The sequence below is a fragment of the Halictus rubicundus genome, unplaced genomic scaffold (genome assembly GCF_050948215.1).
Source record: "Halictus rubicundus isolate RS-2024b unplaced genomic scaffold, iyHalRubi1_principal scaffold0737, whole genome shotgun sequence".
Classification (NCBI taxonomy): Eukaryota; Metazoa; Arthropoda; class Insecta; order Hymenoptera; family Halictidae; genus Halictus; species Halictus rubicundus.
In genome coordinates, this window is record NW_027489278.1 from 32501 (window position 1) to 42070 (window position 9570).

The window sequence follows — 9570 nt, forward strand, 5'->3', positions numbered from 1 at the left end:
TTCCTACCATCTCTGGTCGGAACTCTGTTTTGCATGTATTAGCTCTAGAATTACCACAGTTATCCAAGTAAATGTGGGTACGATCTAAGAAACCATAACTGATTTAATGAGCCATTCGCGGTTTCACCTTAATGCGGCATGTACTGAGACATGCATGGCTTAATCTTTGAGACAAGCATATGACTACTGGCAGGATCAACCAGGGAGCTTCGACAATTTTTCGAATGTCTTCGCCGCCAGCTCTCTTCGAGACAGGTCGACGACACTTTTTCTTCCAATCATATATATATTTTATACTCGTGCAAATTCTCAGAGAACCTTTTGCACGAGATACATATATCTTTTCTTCTCTACAAATATTCAACCTCGAACAAATTCCTTTTCAAATATACCTCCTCCTCCTCTGCGTTCTCGGTTTCTCAATTTTATACGTATATCTTGAACAAGACTTTCTTATAAATATCTTATCTTGTTCAGATATTTTACTTGTTTCAACTTTCTTATAAATATCTTATTGAAACAAGTTTCATACATTCGTTTCGTATAATAACATGGTTTGCCTAATCGTGGAGGCGCGTATAGCTTCCGAACATCCATCTCTCGCGGAAGCACGTAACCACTGCGCTGGACAAAATCGACACAAGTGCCGAGGAAGCGCGGACAGGACGCATGCTGGACTGCGAGAAATCGATGCCATCTTCTCGCGCTGGGCATAAACGAAATAGGACACCTCTATTATTTAACGAATTTTTCTCTTTATTCTGTCTTTAAAAGACAGAATTTTTTTTCTCTTTAACTCTATTTTCTCTTTTTCATACCTTAGTCGCTCGGACATAAGAGTTGATGCTCAGTTAGTACGAGTAAACACAAAAGTGAATACAAGTCACCAACCTCCACTAAGGGAAGGCTCGCCACATAAGGGCCATTCGGTCTAGGACACCGACCCGTGGCAATGCTGTGTAGAGAATAATTCGATACGAAGCACGGTACGAAACAGTCAAGACCGAAGTCTCGAGGCGCCCATGACTGCTTCTCGACCGAGATCGTAGAATAGCCACAGACGCGCGCTGCACCGACCGACTCGACCGAACCGTCGACTCTCTTATAGATACCGAACGGCCGGCCGGGACGCCGGCGCCGCGCGGTCAATAGCACGCGCGCTTATGGCCGCAAACCGCCGCGGCAACAGACCTCCCGGCGGGGCTGTTGGAACTTAGAGCGAAAAAAGTATAAAAATTTTTTTCACAAAATATAATAAATTTTAACATTTCTATATTATTTTACACAAAATAACCAACTTTTCATAATTCACCGAACTTTGAAAATTTTTCTAAGTCCCACAAATAAGAGGAAAATTTTTAAGTATCGGTCCTAGACGATTTTCGACGTGATATCACTGTAATATAGACGGTTTCTAACAATATATATCATAACACCAAACTCGCTACAATTATTATTTATCGAGTTATTAGCAAATAATGGACGGATGTGCTACTCCGTCGACAAAACTCTGGAAATTTTTCTAAGTCCCACCGCTAAGAGGAAACTTTTTCCGTATCGGTCCTAGACGATTTTCGACGTGATATCACTGTAATATAGACGGTTTCTAACAATATATATCATAACACCAAACTCGCTACAATTATTATTTATCGAGTTATTAGCAAATAATGGACGGATGTGCTACTCCGTCGACAAAACTCTGGAAATTTTTCTAAGTCCCACCGCTAAGAGGAAACTTTTTCCGTATCGGTCCTAGACGATTTTCGACGTGATATCACTGTAATATAGACGGTTTCTAACAATATATATCATAACACCAAACTCGCTACAATTATTATTTATCGAGTTATTAGCAAATAATGGACGGATGTGCTACTCCGTCGACAAAACTCTGGAAATTTTTCTAAGTCCCACCGCTAAGAGGAAACTTTTTCCGTATCGGTCCTAGACGATTTTCGACGTGATATCACTGTAATATAGACGGTTTCTAACAATATATATCATAACACCAAACTCGCTACAATTATTATTTATCGAGTTATTAGCAAATAATGGACGGATGTGCTACTCCGTCGACAAAACTCTGGAAATTTTTCTAAGTCCCACCGCCAAGAGGAAACTTTTTCCCTATCGGTCCTAGACGATTTTCGACGTGATATCACTGTAATATAGACGGTTTCTAACAATATATATCATAACACCAAACTCGCTACAATTATTATTTATCGAGTTATTAGCAAATAATGGACGGATGTGCTACTCCGTCGACAAAACTCTGGAAATTTTTCTAAGTCCCACCGCTAAGAGGAAACTTTTTCCGTATCGGTCCTAGACGATTTTCGACGTGATATCACTGTAATATAGACGGTTTCTAACAATATATATCATAACACCAAACTCGCTACAATTATTATTTATCGAGTTATTAGCAAATAATGGACGGATGTGCTACTCCGTCGGACGTTCGACGAAAATTTTTCTAAGTCCCACCGCCAAGAGGAAACTTTTTCCCTATCGGTCCTAGACGATTTTCGACGTGATATCACTGTAATATAGACGGTTTCTAACAATATATATCATAACACCAAACTCGCTACAATTATTATTTATCGAGTTATTAGCAAATAATGGACGGATGTGCTACTCCGTCGACAAAACTCTGGAAATTTTTCTAAGTCCCACCGCTAAGAGGAAACTTTTTCCGTATCGGTCCTAGACGATTTTCGACGTGATATCACTGTAATATAGACGGTTTCTAACAATATATATCATAACACCAAACTCGCTACAATTATTATTTATCGAGTTATTAGCAAATAATGGACGGATGTGCTACTCCGTCGGACGTTCGACGAAAATTTTTCTAAGTCCCACCGCCAAGAGGAAACTTTTTCCCTATCGGTCCTAGACGATTTTCGACGTGATATCACTGTAATATAGACGGTTTCTAACAATATATATCATAACACCAAACTCGCTACAATTATTATTTATCGAGTTATTAGCAAATAATGGACGGATGTGCTACTCCGTCGGACGTTCGACGAAAATTTTTCTAAGTCCCACCGCCAAGAGGAAACTTTTTCCCTATCGGTCCTAGACGATTTTCGACGTGATATCACTGTAATATAGACAGTTTCTAACAATATATATCATAACACCAAACTCGCTACAATTATTATTTATCGAGTTATTAGCAAATAATGGACGGATGTGCTACTCCGTCGACAAAGCTCTGGAAATTTTTCTAAGTCCCACCGCTAAGAGGAAACTTTTTCCGTATCGGTCCTAGACGATTTTCGACGTGATATCACTGTAATATAGACGGTTTCTAACAATATATATCATAACACCAAACTCGCTACAATTATTATTTATCGAGTTATTAGCAAATAATGGACGGATGTGCTACTCCGTCGGACGTTCGACGAAAATTTTTCTAAGTCCCACCGCCAAGAGGAAACTTTTTCCCTATCGGTCCTAGACGATTTTCGACGTGATATCACTGTAATATAGACGGTTTCTAACAATATATATCATAACACCAAACTCGCTACAATTATTATTTATCGAGTTATTAGCAAATAATGGACGGATGTGCTACTCCGTCGACAAAACTCTGGAAATTTTTCTAAGTCCCACCGCTAAGAGGAAACTTTTTCCGTATCGGTCCTAGACGATTTTCGACGTGATATCACTGTAATATAGACGGTTTCTAACAATATATATCATAACACCAAACTCGCTACAATTATTATTTATCGAGTTATTAGCAAATAATGGACGGATGTGCTACTCCGTCGGACGTTCGACGAAAATTTTTCTAAGTCCCACCGCCAAGAGGAAACTTTTTCCCTATCGGTCCTAGACGATTTTCGACGTGATATCACTGTAATATAGACGGTTTCTAACAATATATATCATAACACCAAACTCGCTACAATTATTATTTATCGAGTTATTAGCAAATAATGGACGGATGTGCTACTCCGTCGACAAAACTCTGGAAATTTTTCTAAGTCCCACCGCTAAGAGGAAACTTTTTCCGTATCGGTCCTAGACGATTTTCGACGTGATATCACTGTAATATAGACGGTTTCTAACAATATATATCATAACACCAAACTCGCTACAATTATTATTTATCGAGTTATTAGCAAATAATGGACGGATGTGCTACTCCGTCGACAAAACTCTGGAAATTTTTCTAAGTCCCACCGCTAAGAGGAAACTTTTTCCGTATCGGTCCTAGACGATTTTCGACGTGATATCACTGTAATATAGACGGTTTCTAACAATATATATCATAACACCAAACTCGCTACAATTATTATTTATCGAGTTATTAGCAAATAATGGACGGATGTGCTACTCCGTCGGACGTTCGACGAAAATTTTTCTAAGTCCCACCGCCAAGAGGAAACTTTTTCCCTATCGGTCCTAGACGATTTTCGACGTGATATCACTGTAATATAGACGGTTTCTAACAATATATATCATAACACCAAACTCGCTACAATTATTATTTATCGAGTTATTAGCAAATAATGGACGGATGTGCTACTCCGTCGACAAAACTCTGGAAATTTTTCTAAGTCCCACCGCTAAGAGGAAACTTTTTCCGTATCGGTCCTAGACGATTTTCGACGTGATATCACTGTAATATAGACGGTTTCTAACAATATATATCATAACACCAAACTCGCTACAATTATTATTTATCGAGTTATTAGCAAATAATGGACGGATGTGCTACTCCGTCGACAAAACTCTGGAAATTTTTCTAAGTCCCACCGCTAAGAGGAAACTTTTTCCGTATCGGTCCTAGACGATTTTCGACGTGATATCACTGTAATATAGACGGTTTCTAACAATATATATCATAACACCAAACTCGCTACAATTATTATTTATCGAGTTATTAGCAAATAATGGACGGATGTGCTACTCCGTCGGACGTTCGACGAAAATTTTTCTAAGTCCCACCGCCAAGAGGAAACTTTTTCCCTATCGGTCCTAGACGATTTTCGACGTGATATCACTGTAATATAGACGGTTTCTAACAATATATATCATAACACCAAACTCGCTACAATTATTATTTATCGAGTTATTAGCAAATAATGGACGGATGTGCTACTCCGTCGACAAAACTCTGGAAATTTTTCTAAGTCCCACCGCTAAGAGGAAACTTTTTCCGTATCGGTCCTAGACGATTTTCGACGTGATATCACTGTAATATAGACGGTTTCTAACAATATATATCATAACACCAAACTCGCTACAATTATTATTTATCGAGTTATTAGCAAATAATGGACGGATGTGCTACTCCGTCGGACGTTCGACGAAAATTTTTCTAAGTCCCACCGCCAAGAGGAAACTTTTTCCCTATCGGTCCTAGACGATTTTCGACGTGATATCACTGTAATATAGACGGTTTCTAACAATATATATCATAACACCAAACTCGCTACAATTATTATTTATCGAGTTATTAGCAAATAATGGACGGATGTGCTACTCCGTCGACAAAGCTCTGGAAATTTTTCTAAGTCCCACCGCTAAGAGGAAACTTTTTCCGTATCGGTCCTAGACGATTTTCGACGTGATATCACTGTAATATAGACGGTTTCTAACAATATATATCATAACACCAAACTCGCTACAATTATTATTTATCGAGTTATTAGCAAATAATGGACGGATGTGCTACTCCGTCGGACGTTCGACGAAAATTTTTCTAAGTCCCACCGCCAAGAGGAAACTTTTTCCCTATCGGTCCTAGACGATTTTCGACGTGATATCACTGTAATATAGACGGTTTCTAACAATATATATCATAACACCAAACTCGCTACAATTATTATTTATCGAGTTATTAGCAAATAATGGACGGATGTGCTACTCCGTCGACAAAACTCTGGAAATTTTTCTAAGTCCCACCGCCAAGAGGAAACTTTTTCCCTATCGGTCCTAGACGATTTTCGACGTGATATCACTGTAATATAGACGGTTTCTAACAATATATATCATAACACCAAACTCGCTACAATTATTATTTATCGAGTTATTAGCAAATAATGGACGGATGTGCTACTCCGTCGACAAAACTCTGGAAATTTTTCTAAGTCCCACCGCTAAGAGGAAACTTTTTCCGTATCGGTCCTAGACGATTTTCGACGTGATATCACTGTAATATAGACGGTTTCTAACAATATATATCATAACACCAAACTCGCTACAATTATTATTTATCGAGTTATTAGCAAATAATGGACGGATGTGCTACTCCGTCGGACGTTCGACGAAAATTTTTCTAAGTCCCACCGCCAAGAGGAAACTTTTTCCCTATCGGTCCTAGACGATTTTCGACGTGATATCACTGTAATATAGACGGTTTCTAACAATATATATCATAACACCAAACTCGCTACAATTATTATTTATCGAGTTATTAGCAAATAATGGACGGATGTGCTACTCCGTCGACAAAACTCTGGAAATTTTTCTAAGTCCCACCGCTAAGAGGAAACTTTTTCCGTATCGGTCCTAGACGATTTTCGACGTGATATCACTGTAATATAGACGGTTTCTAACAATATATATCATAACACCAAACTCGCTACAATTATTATTTATCGAGTTATTAGCAAATAATGGACGGATGTGCTACTCCGTCGACAAAACTCTGGAAATTTTTCTAAGTCCCACCGCTAAGAGGAAACTTTTTCCGTATCGGTCCTAGACGATTTTCGACGTGATATCACTGTAATATAGACGGTTTCTAACAATATATATCATAACACCAAACTCGCTACAATTATTATTTATCGAGTTATTAGCAAATAATGGACGGATGTGCTACTCCGTCGGACGTTCGACGAAAATTTTTCTAAGTCCCACCGCCAAGAGGAAACTTTTTCCCTATCGGTCCTAGACGATTTTCGACGTGATATCACTGTAATATAGACAGTTTCTAACAATATATATCATAACACCAAACTCGCTACAATTATTATTTATCGAGTTATTAGCAAATAATGGACGGATGTGCTACTCCGTCGACAAAACTCTGGAAATTTTTCTAAGTCCCACCGCTAAGAGGAAACTTTTTCCGTATCGGTCCTAGACGATTTTCGACGTGATATCACTGTAATATAGACGGTTTCTAACAATATATATCATAACACCAAACTCGCTACAATTATTATTTATCGAGTTATTAGCAAATAATGGACGGATGTGCTACTCCGTCGACAAAACTCTGGAAATTTTTCTAAGTCCCACCGCTAAGAGGAAACTTTTTCCGTATCGGTCCTAGACGATTTTCGACGTGATATCACTGTAATATAGACGGTTTCTAACAATATATATCATAACACCAAACTCGCTACAATTATTATTTATCGAGTTATTAGCAAATAATGGACGGATGTGCTACTCCGTCGGACGTTCGACGAAAATTTTTCTAAGTCCCACCGCCAAGAGGAAACTTTTTCCCTATCGGTCCTGGACGATTTTCGACGTGATATCACTGTAATATAGACGGTTTCTAACAATATATATCATAACACCAAACTCGCTACAATTATTATTTATCGAGTTATTAGCAAATAATGGACGGATGTGCTACTCCGTCGACAAAACTCTGGAAATTTTTCTAAGTCCCACCGCTAAGAGGAAACTTTTTCCGTATCGGTCCTAGACGATTTTCGACGTGATATCACTGTAATATAGACGGTTTCTAACAATATATATCATAACACCAAACTCGCTACAATTATTATTTATCGAGTTATTAGCAAATAATGGACGGATGTGCTACTCCGTCGACAAAACTCTGGAAATTTTTCTAAGTCCCACCGCTAAGAGGAAACTTTTTCCGTATCGGTCCTAGACGATTTTCGACGTGATATCACTGTAATATAGACGGTTTCTAACAATATATATCATAACACCAAACTCGCTACAATTATTATTTATCGAGTTATTAGCAAATAATGGACGGATGTGCTACTCCGTCGGACGTTCGACGAAAATTTTTCTAAGTCCCACCGCTAAGAGGAAACTTTTTCCGTATCGGTCCTAGACGATTTTCGACGTGATATCACTGTAATATAGACGGTTTCTAACAATATATATCATAACACCAAACTCGCTACAATTATTATTTATCGAGTTATTAGCAAATAATGGACGGATGTGCTACTCCGTCGGACGTTCGACGAAAATTTTTCTAAGTCCCACCGCCAAGAGGAAACTTTTTCCGTATCGGTCCTAGACGATTTTCGACGTGATATCACTGTAATATAGACGGTTTCTAACAATATATATCATAACACCAAACTCGCTACAATTATTATTTATCGAGTTATTAGCAAATAATGGACGGATGTGCTACTCCGTCGGACGTTCGACGAAAATTTTTCTAAGTCCCACCGCCAAGAGGAAACTTTTTCCCTATCGGTCCTAGACGATTTTCGACGTGATATCACTGTAATATAGACGGTTTCTAACAATATATATCATAACACCAAACTCGCTACAATTATTATTTATCGAGTTATTAGCAAATAATGGACGGATGTGCTACTCCGTCGACAAAACTCTGGAAATTTTTCTAAGTCCCACCGCTAAGAGGAAACTTTTTCCGTATCGGTCCTAGACGATTTTCGACGTGATATCACTGTAATATAGACGGTTTCTAACAATATATATCATAACACCAAACTCGCTACAATTATTATTTATCGAGTTATTAGCAAATAATGGACGGATGTGCTACTCCGTCGACAAAACTCTGGAAATTTTTCTAAGTCCCACCGCTAAGAGGAAACTTTTTCCGTATCGGTCCTAGACGATTTTCGACGTGATATCACTGTAATATAGACGGTTTCTAACAATATATATCATAACACCAAACTCGCTACAATTATTATTTATCGAGTTATTAGCAAATAATGGACGGATGTGCTACTCCGTCGACAAAACTCTGGAAATTTTTCTAAGTCCCACCGCTAAGAGGAAACTTTTTCCGTATCGGTCCTAGACGATTTTCGACGTGATATCACTGTAATATAGACGGTTTCTAACAATATATATCATAACACCAAACTCGCTACAATTATTATTTATCGAGTTATTAGCAAATAATGGACGGATGTGCTACTCCGTCGGACGTTCGACGAAAATTTTTCTAAGTCCCACCGCCAAGAGGAAACTTTTTCCCTATCGGTCCTAGACGATTTTCGACGTGATATCACTGTAATATAGACGGTTTCTAACAATATATATCATAACACCAAACTCGCTACAATTATTATTTATCGAGTTATTAGCAAATAATGGACGGATGTGCTACTCCGTCGACAAAACTCTGGAAATTTTTCTAAGTCCCACCGCTAAGAGGAAACTTTTTCCGTATCGGTCCTAGACGATTTTCGACGTGATATCACTGTAATATAGACGGTTTCTAACAATATATATCATAACACCAAACTCGCTACAATTATTATTTATCGAGTTATTAGCAAATAATGGACGGATGTGCTACTCCGTCGACAA

The 9570-nt window shown here is 38.2% G+C and overlaps 1 non-coding gene across 1 annotated transcript in view; it reads right to left on the reverse strand.

Moving 5' to 3' along the window:
* Positions 1 to 206, reverse strand: part of LOC143364610 (small subunit ribosomal RNA) — a 1919-nt gene extending 1713 nt beyond the window's left edge. Inside the window, exon 1 of the ribosomal RNA XR_013084208.1 lies at positions 1 to 206. This exon is cut by the window's left edge and continues 1713 nt beyond it. This is a non-coding gene — a ribosomal RNA (small subunit ribosomal RNA).
* Between the last annotated feature and the right edge of the window lie 9364 nt (positions 207 to 9570).